Genomic DNA, 21,912 nt, shown 5'->3' on the forward strand with positions numbered 1-21,912 from the left:
GCTGGTTGGATTGTAGTCTGTGTCACAGATTGTCAGGAATACTTTGCCTTTTAATTGGAAGTAATTGTGAAAAGAGGTTTGTGCTGTACAGGTTACTGTGGCATTACAACTTGATTCCGATGTTTTGCTATAACTTAAGTTTACTAAACACAGTGGACAGATATGTATAATGTCTCTAACAGTAGTTGCTGATACTTTGCAGTGATATCAGCTTTCATTTATTTGTTTGTGAGTAGTAATTTATTGAGGATAAGATAGATGAAATAGCAATGTAAAATTCCAATAAAATGTTTGTTTATCTATCTATTTATTTATTTATTTATTTTGGTTTTGAGTTTTATAGATCTGTTTAAGGAAAATAAATATAAAATGCAAAAATCTTATTGGCAAGATATAGAAGAGGCAGAAGTTACAATAATGTAACTATTTTTTCTTCCCCTAAAAATCCGAAAAAGTACATTCAAGAGTCAGACTTCCATTCATTTCACGTGGTTTTCCAAACTCCCTTCTCGCTCTCTTCAGTATTGGTGCAGAATAAATAGCCATCAATGCTGACACCTTGAAAGTGAGTTTCTCAACACACCTTTACAAAAAAAAGAAATGAGCTTTTGATTGGATGGGATTGTTTAGGAATGTGAGAGGTTAGTTCTAAGGAGACAATTATGATGATTCTTTCTGAAAGACTTGACGGATGAATTTCAGCTAACACAGGCTAGAAGACTTCTACATATTTAAGGCATTTCAGCTGCTGGGTGCGGAAATTTTGTTTTTCCTCTTCCTTACCTTGTCTGCCTATTTTGGAAACAGTTTAGGGGAGTTATGTGTTTCAGTTAGCTGATTTAAGTCAGCGGTTAAAGCGCATGCCAACTGTTATAGCCAGGTTATTTGCAGAAGTTATTCCTTGGGTTTCTTAATTTCTTTAAAAAAAAAAAAAAAAAAAAAAAAAAACTTATCATCAGAATAGAGATCGTGTTGACATCACAGCTTGTATTGTTTATGTTGCCAGAATTGTAGAATGCAGTTTATTACGGTAGATGCTTTATATAGTGTGCTTTATATAATGTTATGGGAAGACGAATAATTTAAGCATATTCTAAAAATGCTGGGTTAACAGTGACATATTACAGTTTCAAAATGTTTCACATAGTGGTGGTTGGTGGAGCACTCTTGACATTGAATCAATCTATAATAGTTATATTTTAATAAGCATGTCCTCATTTCATATGCATCTGACTTTTGCAAAGCCTCTTTTTTTGTCTCACATTCTTCACCTCTGTTCCCACGAGTTTCTTTCTGGAGAACTACTACACAGGAATTCCCAAACATCTACTCAGGAATTTCCCAAATTGTCACTTGCAAAGTGGCTCTGAATAACTTCAGTGTCCATTGCTGTCACTCTTTTATGTATCACAGGTTTGGTTAGTAACCTGTATTATTATTACAAAGTAGCAGTAAAGAGCCTGTGTTAACTTTTTAATAGATGCACATTCAAAATTGACATATAAAATCTGTACATTTCAGTGAAAATTTCTGAACAAGAACTGAGGCACTTCTGCATGTCTGTGAACCTGGGAATAAACTTATTTGTGGAGTCAGGGACACTGAACTCAGGGTTGCAAACAAGGCTGTTGTGTTTTTTTTCAACTCTGTACTAAACTAGTAATAGATTTTCTACATTTGAAAAGTTGCAGTTGATATTCTGTGGTTGTTGGTGTAGTAAGCTGGATAACCATCAACTCCTTAAAAATCACAGAATCACCTAGGTTGGAAGAGACCTCCGAGATCATGTAGTCCAACCTCTGACTAACACTAACAAGTCCTCTGCTAAACCATATCCCTAAGCTCTACATCTAAAGGTCTTTTAAAGACCTCCAGGGATGGTGACTCGAAACTAAACACAACAAAAAAACAAGTTAACTATAATTACCTTCTGTCAGTGGAATCCAATCAGAGGTCACGCTTCTTCAAATTTAACAAAATCATTAATTTTACCTTTCAAAAACACTAAAAAAGCTATGTTTTGTCTTTGGAAGTTTGTGTTGCTTATAATAGTTTCACACACAATTTATGTGTTTTGCCTCAGATTTTCCCTTGAGGCAGTATGTGTTTTGCCAAATTAATGGTACTTGCACTAGCTTCCACTTACTAATTAGTCTACTGAAAACCTGTACATTCATAGCCCATACAGAAACATAAATAGCCCCCCCCCCCCCAAAACAAACAAACAAACAAACAAAAAACCATACCCTCTCAGGTGAGAACCCCCAGATCCCATATAGATTTGTTCTGTATAGGAAAGCTTTTAGCACTCTGCTGCTTGAAGTTAAACATCCTGTTATTCCATAGCTATAGACAGATATAATAGCTATTTGTCACAGGAAAGGGCAAATATGGCCACTGAATCCATTCTGTGTAGGGGTTATAGTCCTGGGAGGATGCATCCTGAGATCTTAATGGCTTTGATTTGCTCCACAGTTGGTTTCCACTAATTAAATACATTTCTTTCACCTGTTTGTTAGTTGTTTTTTTTTTTTGTTTTTTTTTCCTCAATTTTATCTAGAAGGAATCTGTATTTGTTGGAGTAGACTATTTTATGTACTCAATGTAAAATAAGTGTTAGCCTTAGAAGGACTATTTACTATTCTGCTTGATATATGTGGCATTTTGACACATTTAGCAGAAATTACAAATTAGTCAGCAATTTGGTGGCATCTTTTTTTCATGATGGGGGAATTTTACATGAAATTTAATGTTATTAAACAGTTCTCAAAATCACTCCAACACCAAGCTCTTGAGGTAGTGCTGTGTAGTATTTTTATGTAAAGCTTTGCAGTGGTGTTTTCAGTATTTCTGTATTGTGTCCAGGCCACCCAAATCAGAATGAGATGATGGAGATAAGATTTAATAGTCAGATTAAAGTATTAAAATAACGTAATGGAAATTTAAAACTCTCATGCAATTTCCAGTGTCCTTGATGAGGGTGGGGTGGCCTTAGGCAGTGTCCTTACTGTGAGGTTATGAATTCTCAGTAAATGCCCTTGCTACTGAATGAAAGCAAGATTTTGAGACTGGTTGTTCTATTCAAAATTGGATCTTTGTCCTTGCAGGCTGTCCTGCAATTGGGAAGAGAGACATGGAAGCACTGCATTTCATAGTGAGGAAGGTAACATGAAGGAGCATCATTATCCATCTCTTCTAGGAGAGCTGTGTGGAGGCAGGTTATGGGTTGAGGCAGATGAGTTCACCGTCCTGTGATGTTCTCAATAAAGACTTTGCTGCTTTCATGGTCATCTAACTGATCACTTGACATAGGCTGAACTAAGGCAGGACATGTGTCTTTCTCAGTGCCTTAATAGCTGTATTGTTAGCTCCCAGAAGGCTAATTATAGCAAGTGACACTTTGGGTTGATGAGCAAGGTATTTTCCAGCATTGCAGTTTAAGGTCATCCATGAGGGCAGAATGTGGTACAGATAATTATGGTGGACAGCCCTCATACACGGAGTGCAAAAGGGTTGCCAGTGCTCCAGAGTAATGTGGCTGAGGGAGTTTGGGAAGAAAAGATGGGGAAAACACTGCAGTCAGAAACTCTTGCTTTTACTTGTATTATTTTTTTTGGTCTGTTTGAGAGGAAGATTACATTACACAGGTTTGAATATCTACCTTTTCATTGCCAGCATTGGTATATTGCTGTCTGTCATACGTGGGTTTCATAATGAAAACCTAAATTTTTTATTAGCCCTAACTCAATAGAAGTTTGTGTTTATAACATCTCTGAGGCACATGATCTGGAACACTTAGGAATATATTACTTCTGTAGATGAATCATGAGCTCTGTAAGCAGGTTCCTTTTTGCAGTCTCTTATACTGATCTTGTTATTGAAATACCTCTGAGCATGGTAGTCAGTTGTTTATAGCTGTTAAAATAGAACTACTTGGTTTCTCAAGAAATTATGTTAATATGCATAGCAATTATCCTTGAAAAGTCTGACAAATTTGCTTCACACTTTTGGAGAAGATGCGTCTCTGCTGTGAGATTTGTGTTTTGCTAGGTTACATAGTGTAGTTACAGAGTGTGGATGCTATTGCTGATCTTTTATTTTTTCTGTGCAAAGGAAAAAAGAACCTTGCCTTCTGAATGCATAGATGGCTGTAACGTACCCTGTGTATCAGGGCAACGTGAGCCACATTTGCCCACATCACACACTGTTGTGTCCAGAACAGCTCCTATCACATGCCCAGAGTTGCTGTGGATTTACAGCAGCAGAACTGAGAACAGAACTGTATTTTCTGCCTCCCCAGAGATCACAATTTTGGCACCGTTTTTGATCGTGTTTGTACCACTCCCCAATGCCCACCAATTAAGTCACTTCAGGTTGAGTGGTTTGTTTAGTCAGCATTTCTTCCTCCCTCAGCTTCTGCTATGTATTCTTTCCTTGATTCAACCAAAGCAAAACAACAACAAAAAAGAATTGTGTTGGTGTGTGAAGGTGAAATGGTTTTGTGCTCTCAGTTCATTATTGTTGTCGCCTACAAATACATAATTCTGCCTTAATTCCTGGAAATATGATGCCATCACAAAGCTTTCTGTAAGCAGCTAACACATGACAACTGTTAGGCAGATGCTAAGGATTCATTTGATACAAGCAGGTGGATGGACCAAGACTTTCAGTTGTAATGCATGCACAAAAAAAAAAAATGGTTCTTAGCTCTCTAATATTCCCATAATATCTGTTTGGCTTCTTTGGTTGGCTTGGCCTTCTCTGAGATTGAACACAGCATGTATATTCCGTAAGCCACACTCCACTGGAAACTGTCTTTAGCAGTTTCCACAATGCCAGTGTAAATGTTCTCAGCAGCAGTTTATTTAAGAAATAAAAAATAGCCTTGGGTATTTAAAAAAATATATTTTTAGCTCCAAAAGCTCAGAAGCAAGTTGTATTTTTTTTTAATTCTTTTTTTTTTTTTTTTTAGTTAATATGCCTAATTATTGACAACAGATAAAATAATGCCTGTATATTGGTGGTAGTATCTGTTAATCACAGTTCTTCACATTCTCTTGGCTCACCAAAACTAGAATATGCTACCTGCAGTCAGGTTTCTCCAGTGGTGGTAAAAGTTAACTGTTAAATATTCAGCACAGCAGTGATCAGATGTGGCCCATTATCATCTTGGCGTGAATCTGTGCTATAAAAGGTTGAACGGTTCTTTGCCTTCTAGTCTCCATTCTTGGTTTTGCAGACTCAGTGTAGTTTAACATTAAATGTTAGGTTACTCTTTTATAGAATTTTAGTCTCAAGGCAACTCATGAGTAAATATAGATGTAACTATATAAAATTATCCTTTTTTATGTTTAAGTGTTATCAATAGACATCAGATACACTGTTTGATCAGATAATGAAGCCAACAAGAGAATCTATCACAGAAGTATATCATTCTATGTTTGATGTACGTAACGCAGACCAAAAAGAGAACAATTGATCAAAATAAAAAAATTGGTTTCCCTGATGTATCTAGAAGGATTAATAGCTAAATGATGTGTTCTATAGCTGCCCAAGGGCAAAATAAAAACAGCTTATATATGTTTAATGGAGGAAAAAGAGGCACCTGTTCTAATACATGAAGAATGAAGAGTTTAACAGCCATTCTTTTAAATCCCTTTTTCCATTTTCCATTTCAGTTGAGATAGTTCTATTTGTGGGATTTATTAAGAATTTAGCAATACCAGTAACAACATACTTTTCAGTTTGGTTTTATGCAATTAGTCTTACAGTTATGGACAGTAAACAATAACTGGTGCGATAAGTCAATGGATTTAGTCATCATCCCTTAACAAAACTTTTTCAAGCCAGGCACTTCAGTGCTTCTCTAGTCCAAAAATAGCAGACCCAACATGAGGAAAGGGAGCACAGAAGGCCAAAACAAAACAAAACAAAAAACAACAAACCAAGAAGGTCTCCTTGCTAATTTGAAAAAGATGGTCTTAAGTTATGGCTGCTTTATACTGCATTTCAAGGTCATCTAATTAGAGCAAGAAAACATTTTTTTAGGTTAAATTCCCTTCTGTTTGCAAAGGATCTGTACATGCAACAGTTCTATGAGGACAGGATGAAGTGGAAGAGCTCGTGCATAGCTCCAAGGTCTCAGAATAATGACGAGCAAAGTGAAAACTATTTCTCCAAAGGCTGAAGAGGATGAGAATACCTGTAAAGGGGAACTTACCAGTTTTCAAGGACAAAACTTACTTTTTAAATTCATCTGGAATCTGCAGAACCTAACACAGGGAATGGTCCTTTGGCAAGAAGAATGGTCATTCATGTACCCATTCCAAATCCTTTCAGATGAGAGCAATTTATGGACATTTTCCTGTCATCAATTCACTACTGGCTCTGAATAAGAATCCTCTGGCCCTTGCATTACATTTTAAAAGCAGTAGTTATTTTTTTCCCTTCCCATTTTAACCAACACCTTAAACTGTTCAGCATATTCTGCTTCAAAAAGAGCCAAAACTATTTATGGTATTACTTTTTAAAAGCAGTCCTTAGAAAATATGGTCATACTGAAGCAGAAATCAATTTCTTATCACTTGAAAATGTAATTTGTTGCCCTAGTAACTTAATGTATTTTTAAAAAATACACCCTGAAATGGAGATTTAGGCTTTACAACCAGTTTTCATTAGCTTCCTGATCTGAATATCAGGCAACAGCAAGAAGTTTGCATCACAGTAGTCAGTTCACTGCTAATAAACTGGCAATATGCTGAGTGAACTCTGACTGTAAATATTAAAACATGCCTTTTATTGGGAATTTACAATTCAGTCATAAAAATCCGGGTCAATAAGTTGAATTATAGGAGATGGCTGGTGTGGGAGGAATTACATAGTTTAAAGAAATTAGTGGTTATATGAAAGCAACATCAGAAGGTGCCTTTAAAATTTTTTATATGTTCTTTATTTTCTTATGCTCCTCCTGTTTTTTATGTTTCAGCATATTCAGTTTTTTTTTTCTCCTTCAGTAGTTTTCTGCCTTGAAAAGTTCAAAATCAGCTATAGTTCTTGCCACAGCTGTTCCTGAGACTGGAAGTGACTTGTAGCAAGTCTCTGATCAGCATTGCAGAGGTGTCACATCAGCGGCCAGCCGACACATGGAAACTGCCTGGGCAAACGCCGGTCAGGTGCAGCCCCCCATATATTCCCCATACAGTTAATCTGTATATGGGGATTACAGATCACCAGGTGGATCTCTGCTGCAGATAAGTGCCATAGCTTTACATATCTATGGGTTATTTTAGTTTACCAGGTAGTTTGGTACCATCTTGTTTCTTTCCAGCTAGAAAGGCATTACAAAAAGACTGCTCAGAGGATCTCCAACCATGTTTTCTTCAGTACAGTTTAGCTATGAACACAAACCCATAATCCCAGTGGAAACGTACGGTATTTGAGCATGCAACAAAGTTGCAGAGAGCCCTAATTCTGTGTTAAGGGTGATGCTGCAGACCAGCACCCTGTGAGTGGCAAGGTCCCATCACTGCCCTGCTGGAATATAACTGGGATAAGATACCGTGACACCTTGCTGCATGTTGGAGTCATACCAACAACTTCTTTTCATCAGAATACCCTACCTTATAACAACTGAAGTAGGCTTCAAACGTTTGTCTTTAGGCAAGTGAGTCTGGAGGAGTGCATTATGATTTATTTATTTAAAAAAAAAAAAAAGCTTATTTGCTGTTTTCCTCCACTATTATGAGTGTGTTTATATGCATTCTGAGGATTGCAGTGTTCTTGGGTGCACAGTGCTCCCTGTCAATGACTCTGGGCTTCAGGCTAATGTTACATGATTTTCTAATCTTCTGTCTCTGCAAGTGGTGGTGCGTGCTTCCAAAACCAGTGATGTTATACTAATTCTGAGCTTGTAGGCTGCTCAATCAAGAATACTCCTGAATTAGAAGATAGAACGTGAATCTACTTGCATTTTTTTTCTCCGAAACCCAGGGTTTATCACAGTGATGCCCAGTATTTCTCTTTAAGCTGCATTCTGCATTAAATGCAGTCCCCTGGCACAATCCCCGTGGGTTTCCACAGGAGTGACTCACTGTACCGAGGTATGTTAATGGAAAGCCGAAGCTACTGGCGCAACATGACTTGGACAAGTGCCTCCAACTCTTTACGCTCCTCGGTCAGGGGCTGTCGTGTTTGCACACTCTGCTCAGCACAGCGGTACCTGAGAATAGTGCTTCCGTGTACAATATTGCAGTGCTGATAAACGTTACGGTTTCCAGAGTGGGCAAAAGAGAGCTAAACGCTCCTGGAGACTGAGATGAAGATGAATTTGGGCGCAGTTTAAGCAGATCTGTTGGGTGTGGGTGTATGCCGACGGCTTGTGCTGAGAGTGGTGCCCTGCTGGCCGCCTCCTCTGCCTGCCACGTGGAGAGGGCAGAGGGGAGCAGATCTGTATCCCAGACCTGAATATTCAGCACCCAGCAGGGCAGACGGCTGTCCCACGTGGCACCGTGCTGCGAAGGTGCACCCTGCAGGTTCAGCTGGAGTGGCCTGGGACTAAGCCGGTGCCTCCGTGCCATCCTGTCCTTTATGGGATCTTTGTGGGATGTGTGATGCAGGCTGTAAGCCTCTCTTCTTAGGCCAGGAAAAGAGGTTGTCTCTGATCACTGTGAAGGTGCAGTGAGGATAAAAAATATATTTCCAAAGCCCCAGAGTATCAGCTACCTAAATAGCCATAAGAGCAGGAACAGGAATGGATGGTGTCACAGCCTGGTCTGGAACCCAATATAAAACCAGTGGAAGCAGTGGGCTTCCTTTGACATTGTGGTCCTCAAGGATGGAGCAAAAATGATTGCATCCTGGCTGTGTAATCATGCCAGGTCGTTAGGATAAGCCTCGGATACAAACTTAAGTATGTGTTGTAAGGAATTGTGTACAGGTTCGAAAGCAGGTTTCGCGGTGCTAGAAGGGGCTGAAAAAAATCTGCAACCATTGTTGCTGTTACTGGTGGTGGTGGGCATGAAATGCAATGTTGTTAATCACCTGGGAGTATCTAACTCTGCTCTGTGAGAGGGAAGGATGTCTGGCATTAACATCAGCTATTTGTTGTTGTTGTTTTTTCCATTAATAAATATTTACAATTAACATTGACTTGTGAGAGACTACTTAGCAAGGTGAAAATAGTAAAAGCTCAAAGTGTGTGCTGTCTTTGATACAATAAAACATATTGTGATACATAAACTAGCAATGACAGAATGATTAAATAAGTAATTGTAGGACAGAAGATTTTTATTAATGATAATGCTAATGTAGGCTTCTCTGATAATGATCATGATCACCTAGAAGTGTAAATTAGTGATTCGCTTAATATAAACTGAATAGGATTTATAACACTACATATTGTGGCTACGCCAGGACTGCAAGGTTGCATCCCAGGCATTGGAGTGCAGTAGATATATCAGTGTTTATTTCGTTTTGATGGCATAACAAAGTAGAAAATTATCATGTTAGATAATATTGTTCAAAATCACAAAATTTAGTAGATACTGTTGTAGACACATAGCATTTGTTTTGTCTTATGGGACAGGTTGCATTAAAATTGTTTTCAACTGTTTGCAATTTTGGGATTCAAAGCAAAAAGGTTTTAAAACCCTTGGAACTGCGAGTTGTGTGGGCTGAACAAATGAGCATACTCTGTCAGAGATTAGGATTTTGCAGAAGATTAGCATACTAAAAACTAGTATTTCAAGAGTCTTTGCAGTCCAGGGGCTGTCACCTACTACATCTGTGCCTTTGTTTTCTTACTTGTAATGCTGTGACCGCTCTTTCGGGTAAGATTATTTAGCAATCTTCAGCAGGTGCAGAGACTCCAGGAGCAGGGTGTGCGTGACGTGAAAGTGCAAAGCCTCTCTTACCTACTGGTGTGTCCAGAAGCTAGTTGGGATGCAGTGCACTGCCAGACCTGCTGTTTGGGCACTCACCATGCCACCAAGACTCCTGCAGAGGTAGGAAGTGAAAGGCCACCCTCCATGCACCCATTTTTTTCCTCCGTGCACTGGTGTTGCCAACTCCCACAGTGCCACTGGTATTGGTGGGTGGGCGATCCATGGACCAGCCTGCCTGGCCTTCTGGTTTTGCCCTTTAGGACTTTATACTTGCCCTTGCTGAAGTTTTTCCTCTTGAATCCTTGAGCTGCAAGGACTCAATCTTTGAGCCACAACTATCCCATTACAACAGCCTGGCCTCTGTAGCTTGTCTCTGGGCAGGCTTTCTCATAGCTCCTTCTCTCCTCAAACTCCTTTGTGTTTATAAGGATTTAAGAGTGTTTTCAGTTCAATAATTCCACAACAGTGAATTTGTTTTAATTTTAAATTCTATATTGGGAGGCTTGTTAAGCCTGACGGAGGTAATGAAAGAAAATCCTTCACAAAATCCATTTGGTTTAGCACGAGAAATTCCAAAATGGCAGCTGCCACTTCTGACACCAGCTGTTTTGTTTTAACAAAGTACCCCTGTACGGGCAGTGCGTGGTTGCTGTTGCTGGTGTATCAGAATTCAGAGCATCCTACATTGCTCGGTCCTCTGAGAAACAAGAGTCGGCATGTAAATAAAATTTGTCCCTGTCTGATTCATCTTACTTGCTTGATGTTTCAAATGCATTTTTGTGGGAAGCATTTGTTTATATTGAATATAATTTGTGTGAACTCACAGAAGTATCTTTGTTAACAACTGTAATCAGATAGGTGACAGCATTGCTAATTGCTGATATCAGGAGGCTGTAGTTCCTGCTGGTTAGAGAAGAATTTAGTGATTATGACCCCAGGCGCAGCTAGCTCATGCATATCCATTTCAGAACATGTTTTTAATATGTAGAAAACTGAACATTGGCATCTTATAACTCAAGCAGAGTAGCTGAATTTAGAGTTTATTTCATCCTTGTATCCTTGATGGGATGTTTTTTCCCTAGGATCAGTGGCAGACCAACAGAGCTGCAAGGCACACCCTTTGAAAGCACCATGCTTCTGGTCATTGTGCAGCAGAGCAAACAGATAAGTAGAGATTTTAATAAAAACCTCTAAAAGTTTGGGGCCCAGGTGTAAAACCTATGCAACGTCAAGCTGTGGCCCAACAACCTCATGCTCTCATAAGACAGCTTGAGCCATGAAGATCTGTATTCAGGGATGGGTAGTGGTTGAATTACTGGTGCTAAATCATCTAGGAGTAACTGGTTCTTCAATATCTAAGTGTCATTTTTGAATAAGACTTAAACCAGTGTCTAATTATTGTCTTTAAATTAGGTGATAATTTTTACAAAAGTGAGAGATAATATTTGTTTATTTAAAAAAACAAAAAACAAAAAACTTGTCTTTGCTTGCAAATTGCACTTTGAACCAAAAGTGCATTGTGTTTTGTTGTTTTTTTTTTTGTTTGTTTGTCTTTTTCTATTATTTTGTGCTATTAGTTGTCTCTGGCTGTTGGGGTGTTTTTGAGAAGATTCAAAAGGCATTATTTGCTCAGCTGACCATGTAAGTGTTAAACAGAAGGAACTGATGTGAAAGGAACAAGAAACATTTCAGGCCTCTTACAGCTTGATGCGATCTGAGGGGAGGAGTTTGGCTGAATGCATCTGCCTTTTTGTTTTGTCTCCTATACTGCTTCCACCTCCCTAGCAAGACTTAAATAGGATGTAAAGTTCAAAGAGGAGATGCTGCTCCCTTGTTCCAACTCAGGAGAAGAGCCTGGAAAGTATCTTGGTTAATATTGTGTTGTGTCAGAAGGTTCAATGGCTTTGTTCTGAATTTAGTATTTGGCTACAGTACATCTGAGGGGGAGGCTTAAACATGGGCTTATGAAATAAAGCATGCCAACTGCTGGATTGGTGGTGGTGTGGTGTTAAGAACAAGTGACACACTGGGTGCAGTCGGGCTTGCTTCTGGTAATTGCAGAGAGAGGTTACTTTCTGACCGGTCTCCTTCAGTCACCATATTATCTGTTGTTACTGAATATCCTAAATTCACCAGTTGTTTAGTCACTTATTTTGATTGGCTTGACCAACATCCAAAATGTTTTCTTTGCAAGCTTAGTGTCAGTCCAGGGGATGGACTGTATATTTCTGGGTATGCAATAGCATATATGGAAAATGACCTTGCAAGTGATTTGCATTAAGTAATAGTCATCTAATGAAAGCAATTCATCTCTTCTGTATTTCAGAAAGAAGATACTTTCTGTTCTAATTCCTTGAGTTAAAGGTGATCTCTGTTATTCTATCCTTGGAACAATGCAGTAGATGTAACCTGCAAAGCTTCCCACAATCTAAAATCATAGAGATGCAACATGGCCTGAAATTAACCAGTGAGATTTCAGATTAAGTATTCGTGCCCAAATGTCTTTTTCTTCTGACTTTGTTTTTAATCATTCATCTTTTCAGAAAATCATCGTACGCCTTCAGACTAATGAGCTGCTAAAATTGTAACCTTGACTGTTTAAACTTCAGTGTTAAATTGCAGTCTTTTACAGTAGATTCTTTCCAAGGTATTCAAAAGAAAATTGTATGTTACATTTAGTTAATTTAACACCAAAGACACTTGTCAGCTCTCAGTAATACTTGCAGCATTAATTTTCTCCCTTTCCCAAGCATACCGACATTTAGCAAAAGTTGTGCATGGTAATTCTTGATAATTCTTGCATTTAGAGTGATATTTGCTCAAGCAGTTGCATCTCCTTGCAAGCAGATTGCATCGGAAGCCTCCCTTGTTCTTTGTGTGCTGGGAGGCAGAAGACCTGCTGACGCAATCAGTGTACCACAGCAGGATGCTGTTGTCCTTCAGTGATTGTATTTCTGGTGGAAAGGAGTGTGATTTCTCTTAATTTTTGTAAAATGAGGCTTGGCACAGATAATCAGTCAAGAACCAGATGCTGTGGGTTGATGTTCCAGTGTCTGTTGGAGATGCAACAATCTGTACCAGGAACTACACATTAGAACAGTTCATTTTCATTTCCTTTTGAATGAAAATATTAAAAAAAAAAATACTCTAAAATAATTTTAGCATGGTGTTAATAAGATCACCTTGTTTGCTTTGCTGTTATTCAGGTAACAGCAGTAGGGCTGTGGGTAGGAATGCAGTGAAGGTTTCAGTACACCAGCAAAAAAATATGCTAAATATATATAAAAACTTATAAATTCCTAAAAAATATATGTAAAAAGTATTGAAAATGACATTGGTAAATGCAGTTAATTATACAGAAGACATGTTTATTGAAGATTAAAACAGAGAATCCACCTTAGTTTTCTTGTGACCTTGAGCAAAGTCACGTAAGCTCTTTGTGTCTCTTCCATGCAGAGAATTATATTTACCATTATTGTTTGGTGTATTCTTCCACTGGATAACAAAATGATTCAAACTTAGCTAGCAGAAAGTCATATTAAAGTGTGATTGCCATGCTAGAGGTTTTATATTGCATAAAATCATTGTGCAACCTCGTTATACCCATTCTGTGGAGGAAGGGTGTCTATGTGAAAATGCAGGAAGTTTAGTTAATTCTGTATGCTTACTTTTTGCTTTCTCACTCTCTGAGGAAAGACAGTTGGAAAAACATGGACCATTTTGGGCAGACAGCTTTGTGGCTGTAATTTTGCTCAGCTCATACCTCTATTTTGTCACAGCTCCTGAACCTAAAGGAGAAATTAACTGGATCTGGGTGGAGTGAAGTAAAGCTGTGGATCTGACGTATTTTCCAGAGATTTTTAGTCTGTATGGTGGAGGTCTTTGTCCTCTTTAGTTTGAGGGACTCAGGACTCAATTTCTTGAATGCAAAAGTTGCAATCTAGAGAAACCCAAGATTATTTTCCTTTAAGGTAAAGATAAAAGGTAACTTTTCTCAGATATTTTAATGAGTTAATATATCTTGTTTGTACATTTTTATAATGAATGTTTTGTAGCTACAGAAATACAACTTCAGTATAAAGTGATCCCAGCACTATCAGAATGAGACACATGCTTTGAGTTCAGTGTCTAGTCCTCTTCGTTTCCTACAACAAACATTTTCTGCTGTGCCTCTCCGACTTGTTTTTTCTTTAATCACAGAACTCTGGTAATGGCTACGGTATCTTTGACCTGTACATTGGTCATAATTACTCACTTAAAATGAGTGGCAAAATCCAAAAACATAGGTTGCTTCTTGCTGTTCTTTGTAATACTTTCAAATGATAATCTCAGAGACCTTCACAAAGCAGAACATCTGAAAAACTAGAACATCAGAAAAAGTTGTAGCACTGCAGTCATGTTTACGTGGAGCACTACAAATGCCTTTTATCTTTTTTTAAACTGGATTCAGTTCCTGTTGTATGTGTAATGTCTTGCAGATGGCCAGTTATACCAAGCAAGTGAAAGGAGGAAGATTATTAGCTCCCCAAGGACAGCATTCTTCCCTCTAGAGCTAGACCTGCTTGCTATATACGCTTCTCCATGCTTGTCCCATCCATGAGCTCGCCTTGTTTCTAGGGCCAAGAGAGCACTGTAAATTTCAGGTTCTTTTAGTTGCTTGCTCATACTGTCTGTGTTGCAATTTAATGCTAATTATGTTAACTGCCTTTAAGAACTGTTCCACAATCTGGAAAATGAATAATTAGCAACGGGTGAAAGTAAACAGGTGAAAGTGTTGCTATCACGCACGTGAAGCTGTAGATAGCATGGCCAAAGTCATGTGTTCCCATCCCACACATCCGTAGCTCAGCATGACCCCTGATTTTGTGCTTGCCTGCCTGAATCATGACAGAAGAGTTAAGCCTGAAAGTCACATAGATACACACGTACAGTATGATTTGCACAGGAATTGGCAATAGAGGAATCAATAGGCATTAGGCAAATTTTGTATTATTATCAGATTTTTCCAACACATTCAACTTGCAGACTGCCAGATGCATGCTGTAGGTGCAGCCAGTGCAAAAGGTAAGTTCAGTTCAGGGTGAGTTCAGTGGCCACTTCAGGTTTTTCCCTCCAGTACAGCACTGAGTGACTGCTCTTGTAGCTGTTCTTTCTCGCTGAAATGTCACCTGCTGGAATTCCTTCAGAGCACAGAATTTTGTTCCTTTCTTCACTGCTTCACCAAAATCAATGGATACGAAAGGTCAGAAAGTCTTGAATGAAGGAAAAGATATCAAGCAACAAAATCATCTTGGCAGAAAAGAGCATGACAGTAGGAAGAGCTCTCTTATGTGCATGGTATTTAGAGAAAATAGTGCAAGGTATTTTTCCCTGTTTATCTCCCTTTTTCATTAGAATACATGCTTATGTTGGCAGAATTGTTGACATTCTAATGAAGTTTGGATGTAAAGAATGGACTTTATGGTTCTGGGCTTATACTTTTTTTTTTTTTTTTTTTTTTAATGCAAGGAAATACATCGGTTTCTTCTGTAGATCTTGAAAATAAGTAATTTGCCTAGTGATAAATGCAATTAGTTCCATGAGAGAAAAGCCTCTTCAGAGAGAGCACTTGGTATGCCATTTTCTCTGAGATTTCAGCATCATCTTTTCTGTGCAGTTTGCCCTCCTCCTCATTTCTCTTCACTTTTGCAATGTACACATACAGAAAAAGAAAGGCTAACCTTTACCTATTTCTGCTGTGGTTTGGCACAGAGGAAAGGTACTGGGCTTAGTTTTAGGTGCATAATGATTATTTCTAAAAACCTCTATTTCTGAAGTTTTCCTTCAGCAAAATACTTCAGATTCTTTATAAATCAACTGATTATGCCCGGAGATCTCAACTTAAAAAAACAAAATAAAACAAAAAACCAAACCAAACCAAACCAACCAACCAAACAAAAAAAAACAGGCCACAAACCTCCCAATAGGGGTTTGAGAATAAAACAGTATCAGGATATCTCCAGAGAAAATACAAAATGCAAAATAAAGAGAGATTTTAGCAGGGTAGTAATTGCTACTGAATACACTGAGTGATTCACAATAGGGCTCATTAAGAAACTTCCTTTGATTTTCAAAGATTGGTATTTCAGTAATGATGCAGCTTTAGCCAGTTCTGTTACAGACATTGAAAAGCTGAAACAGATCTTAAAAATAATATTAATTCTTGCTGCATCCACAAATTTCAAACATTGTACTTTCTAAAATTCATGGCTACAGAAAAGAAATATACGTGTATATGTGTCTTTTAAAATAAGAATACAAAATACTGCATTAAAAAATAAAAGTTTTGCCCCAAGGTTGGTTGTGTTACTTTGTATTGGCCCACTTACATTTGTGTATTACAACTCTCACTGAACTGAATGTATATTGATAATGGCTTTTTTTACTGAGCTTTAACTGATAAAAATGATATACTGAACTGAAAGAATGAGAAGCTCCTGGAGTTTATTTTTATTTACTTAATTTTTATTTGTATTAGTCAACATATTCGTAGTCTTGGGACTCTCTGGATTACTTCTCAAAATCTGCTGTGAAAGCAGAGCTATTCTTTCCTCAGAGAGTGGTTTGCCTGGGATTGGCACTGGCACGTTTCCTTCCCCAATTCCCCTTCTAAACATTTTAGGTAGTATCTCTGCCCACTAAATTGAAGAGCCATGCTCTCTCTATTTCAAATTTAATTTAAAGTTGGAATAGCTTCAAAAAAGATGCTATTAGATGCTTTCCAAACCTGTACCCTTATAGGTACAACAGTGAGATGAAGATGTTGAGGTGAATCAGCATTGCCACCCATGGTGAAGCCTCTGGCCATTGAGCAGCTAGGGAGCAACTGTTCTTTTTCCTGTACATTGTGGGAAGTCTGATTAATTAGTTCTTCTCTAATAATATTTTTGATCTGTGTTGTTTCACTTATGTATACTGAGGCATTTCAAGGGCTTTGGGACATTCCTTTATTTTTGGCAAAGTGAAGAGTTTTGTTGTTACTTAACTTCTGGATGTTTAATTTAATAAATTTATTCTTAAACATGCAAGTTGTTATAGAGGACTTTGAGTTTGTTGCATGCAAGTCAGAGTTTTGAGCATCTAGGACTTTGACAAATCAAACTGTGAAGAGTGGAGCTGAAAGCTCAGGATGTGAAGACCAACAAAATAATGCTAAGCTGTAACAAATATGGTTAATTTCATGTAGGAAGTCTCTTAGAGAGCTATGAGATATTAAAGTCTGTGTTTTTATTTCCAAAAAATGAGGCAGAAAATTGTATGTACTGTTGTTTGTTTCTGTATGTACTGTTGTTCGTTTCTGTTGCTGAGCTGTACTTAGCATTGAATAATATGGCAGTGTGTTTTTGTGAAGGCCACGAAGCAGCATGTGTCCCTGGAGTTTCAGAGTGCATCGCAATGCCTATGCTGGATATCACGAATCAAGACTGCTCTAGACCTTGCCATGAGTATCAGTGCCTATTGCTTCTCTTGATCCAGCAGCTAACGATAATCATTACAGTCTGACTTTGCCTCTTAATGCTTGAGGGATATGAAGCACACTGCTTCTCATCGCAGTCTGGGTGTGCATATAGGGGTTGTCATAGGCTAAGGAGTTGAGCTTTTAAAATCTGAAGGCAGCTCTGTGGAAAATAACAAAACTGGGTTTTCTTTTGCTGAATACAGAACGACACCAAATGTAAATTCCAACAGAGCTGGCAAGAACTGAATCCCTGACCCTGCTCCATAGCAAATGGAAGCTACATCTATCTAAATAAATACAAAGATTGTCTGAATATAATAAAACATACTAGTCCAAATAATTAACACTGGGCAAAATTTTGCACAAAGAATAGGTAATGTAAGTTTTTTAAAATGAGATTAAAGAGTTGTAACCTTAATGATAACTGCTGCTCTTAGTCCCAGCTTTCATCTATTAGAAAAGGGTGTTCGTACTGGCCTTACTTTCTTTTCTAGTTCTTTTGTGCATATTTTATTTAAATGGGCCTTTTTAGATACAGTGAACCTGATGTTTTTTCCCCTGCCTTTTATTCACATTGTTCTGAAGAAGAGCAGTTCTAACAATTGTGTTTAACCTTGAATTTCCCATGAGACCAGTTGATTGTGTGACCCATGGTTGGGGGAATATTATTTTGGATTTTCAATATAAGCAGGAAAGAATATTTTGAGTTTGTGTTTGTTTTCTTGTTTTTTGTTTAACTGAGTTTGGAGGCGGGGGTGGGAGGGAGAAGGAGGTCTGTTTCTACAGGTTTTTTCCTTTTTGAGACAGATCAATAAAATTCCCAAATGATACTTTTAAATAAAAAGAAACCTAAGATAAATAAGTTGGATGCAGAACATAATTAGTCATGTCAGACTGACCTTAGGTCTTAATAACTTAGTAGCAGAAAACCTTTTGAACTTGCAAAACTGGCTTATCTGTTCTTGCTTATTTAGACATCCAAGTTGGAGAGACCTTCATCTACCATTTTTCCTAACTTTGTCATGGAACCACAGAATCACAGAATGGTTTGGGTCAGAAGGGACCTTAAAGACCACCCAGTTCCAACCCCCTGCCATAGGCAGGGACACCTCCCACCGGACCAGGTTGCCCAAAGCCCCATCTAATCTGGGTGCAGCCTTTAAGCCAATTCCTTGTCCACTGAATGGTCCGCCCTTACAGTCTCTCCAGTTTGGAGACCAGGATGTTGTATGGGACCATGTCAAAGGCCTTACAGAAGTCCGGATAGATGACATGCGTTGATCTTCTCTTGTCAGCTGATATAGTCACTCCATCATAGAAAGCCACCAGTTTGGCCAGGCACAATTCGCCCTTGGATAAACCATGCTGGCTGTCTTGAATCCCCTCCTTGTCCTGCATATGCCTTGATATTGCTTCCAGGAGGATCTGTTCCATGATCATCCCAGGCTCAGAGGTGAGGCTCACCGGTCTGTAGTTCTCTGGGTCCTCCTTTCTAACCTTTTTAAAAAGGGGAGTGATATTTCCAGTTTTCCACTCACCAGGGACATCGCCTGACTGCCAGGACTTTTCATATATGATGGAGAAAGGGTTGGCGACTCCATCAGCCAGTTCCATCCGGACCCTGGGATTCATGTCATCAGGTCCCGCAGACCTGTACCTGTTTAGATTCATCAGGTGGTCTTGAACCTGCTCTTCACTTACAGTAGGTGGGACTTTGCTCCCCCTGCCCTCATCTTCAGTTTCAGTGAGTGATGTGGGAAGCCTAAGGGCTGAGCCACACCATTCATTTTTCTCTTGTGCTTGGCACAGAAGCAGCTATTTCTGCTCTTCAGTCCTGTTCTCAGTGACCTGGTCCCTAAGGACATTTATTTATATGCTGGATGTGCCAGAATTCGTGTGAGGGTGAGGGCCTGCAGGCTTCTGCCCACCACCCCTGTGAGCAGAAACAGGGGCATGGGCCTGGATCTCTCTCTGCTGAAGGTGTGAGGTGTGACGTGGCCTTGGGCTTGGCCAGAAACCTGTAAGCACATCCCAGACTTGTACATGGCACTATGCCACGTGGTGGGCCTCCTCTGCTTGGCTCCGGCTTGCTCATTCCAGCTTCCTGTCTTCTGCTGTGAGGGGCTGATGCCCTGTCTGCAGGGCTGGGTGGTAAGGATGGTGCTTGCCATGCTGCTGCCCTGCCATGAGGTACAGCTGTAACTGACTCCTGCTTTTACAGACACACATCTATATTGTTCATTTTTAGCATGACTTTTGCTCTAAATCAGATAATCACAAAGAGATTAACAGATCTATCATACCTGCTTATAGGCATAACTTCTTCCTAATCCCTGATATTTAGGGTTTGCCTTGTGCTATGAAACTTCGAGATGAGTATCTTGTATACATTTTTATCTTGCTACTGTAATCTTGGTTGTACTTGTTATGCACATAACCCAGTTCAGTTTTAAGTCCTCCTAAAACCTAGATCTCCCATAATGCTGAGAAAATACCACGTGTTAATAATGCTACCTCCTTTTTTCTCTGTTTGGTCTGTTTCTCCCTTCTTCAATACCTCAACCTAGGAATTCTGTTTTCCAAATAATATACAGCTTTTATAAAAAAAGATCTTTTTAGTAGCTTTGTTCAAAGAAAAAGAATGCCCTCAGTGCTGGTACTTCCACTGAATAATTTTGGCAGGTTGATGCTAAAATGTGTTACAGCTAAACATGTAAAACTTTTATTTATTGTTTTCCTGTCACTTTCAATAATTTAATTATATAGAATTTCTGTGAATTCTTCAAATTTAAAACTGGTAAAAATGCTGAAGTTTTGACACAGGCAAGAGCTATTAAAATCAACTGTTACAAAATACAGTATCATGTGCTTTTTATATGTTTAAGACAGTGTTTATTATTTTGTAGTAGCTCACGGTTATGGGTATTGTAACTATCATTAATGTTTATTTTCACTAGTAACCACACTATTCTATTTGTCTAAAAAAAATGGAGTTCTTTATGCTGCATTGGACTAATGAACAAAAATGGACAGACAACAGTATGAACAAGAGAGTAATGGCCAACGACGGAGTCTAAGGAAGCAATAAAATTGTACTTTCTAAGATAAAGAATGTAAAAGCATTTAAAGTTAGTAAGTAAAGTATTTCAGTAAATTAGACCAAAAAAAAAAAGTCTGAAGATCTTTTTGGCTCTTATTAATATTTTTGTTCAGACAGTCGGCAGTGTAGACACTGAAGAAATGAGAAATGCACCAAGAGGTGAAAGGAAAGTGGAGGCTATTTATAAGTTGCTGCAGGAGTATGGGGATAACAGAGTTAGTGCGGAGAAACAGTGCTGCTTCTCAGAGTGGATACATCTGGATGTCTACAGGAAGTGTTTCTGTGTTGTCTTTGTCTTTATTTTTGTTTTGTTTTGTTCTTAAAAGAATCCCTGCTGCATACATGCAGAAAGTAGAGCCAGCAGAGCTCATTCAGATCTCCAGGAGGTAACTGAGGATCTTACTGGTTTAACACTTATGGTATAGCTTTCCAGGATCTTTATTTTGTTATTTTACTGAATCACAACGAGCATACTGGAAGTAAATATATGTTATAGCTAAGTCTAAATCCCCAAATGAGCATTTTATTTCATTATTATGCTTCCAAATGTTGAAGAGGAAAAACATCAAATTTTCTTTTTAGTTTAATTAGCTTAGCAATTTTATTAGGATGTTTCTTGATAAACATAATCATACTGGTAACAGCGGAGCTTTCTTGGCATCCAAAATGTGAGATGAAGACAATGGCAGAGTAAGAATTCTGAAATGAATAAGCATGGGAACACTAGCTGGTAACATTTAGGGGATGATCAGCTGAAACTCAGACACACACACACACGCAAAATAGAAATCTTGGTCCCACTGAAGTCAATAGGATTTTTGTTGCTGACCTTAACAGAGATAAAATTTGACTTCAGTTATGCCACTGCAGGGGGGGATGAGGGGACAGAAAAAAAAAAAAAAAAGGGCAAAAAAAAAGCTTGAAATTGCCAAGAAGTGGGAGAATGAATTTGACTATATTAGGAAAGGAAAGGAAAGGAAAGGAAAGGAAAGGAAAGGAAAGGAAAGGAAAGGAAAGGAAAGGAAAGGAAAGGAAAGGAAAGGAAAGGAAAGGAAAGGAAAGGAAAGGAAAGGAAAGGAAAGGAAAGGAAAGGAAAAATGAAAACAAAAGAAAGAAAAGAAAAAGGTGGAGTTAGTGTGTGTTTCATAAGTGGGGCAAAAGAAAAGTTTTTGAACATACTGTTTTTAAATTTTCTTATTAAACATATCTGTTTTCATACAGTCCAGGACCCGAAGCAATAGTTCTCACTTTATTCCCAGTGCTTCCTATTTGTGCACAGATACTGAGCACTCCTATCTATGCCACTGTTCATCTTAGTGGATTGCTGTCTCTCACAAATTTACAGGTTTTCCAATTTCCCAGTACTTGTCGAATTGGTTCAGCAGCTTCTCTTCATGCTCTTACACATTTATTTAAAATAGGTCAAAAAGAAA

General features: G+C 38.4%; 1 protein-coding gene across 6 annotated transcripts in view; it reads left to right on the top strand.

The window, feature by feature from the left end:
• Window positions 1-21,912, top strand: part of KCNN2 (potassium calcium-activated channel subfamily N member 2) — a 77,232-nt gene that overhangs the window by 21,052 nt on the left and 34,268 nt on the right. The gene's annotated exons all lie outside the window — the stretch shown is intronic.

This window comes from Anas acuta, chromosome Z, assembly GCF_963932015.1.
Source record: "Anas acuta chromosome Z, bAnaAcu1.1, whole genome shotgun sequence".
Taxonomy (NCBI): Eukaryota; Metazoa; Chordata; class Aves; order Anseriformes; family Anatidae; genus Anas; species Anas acuta.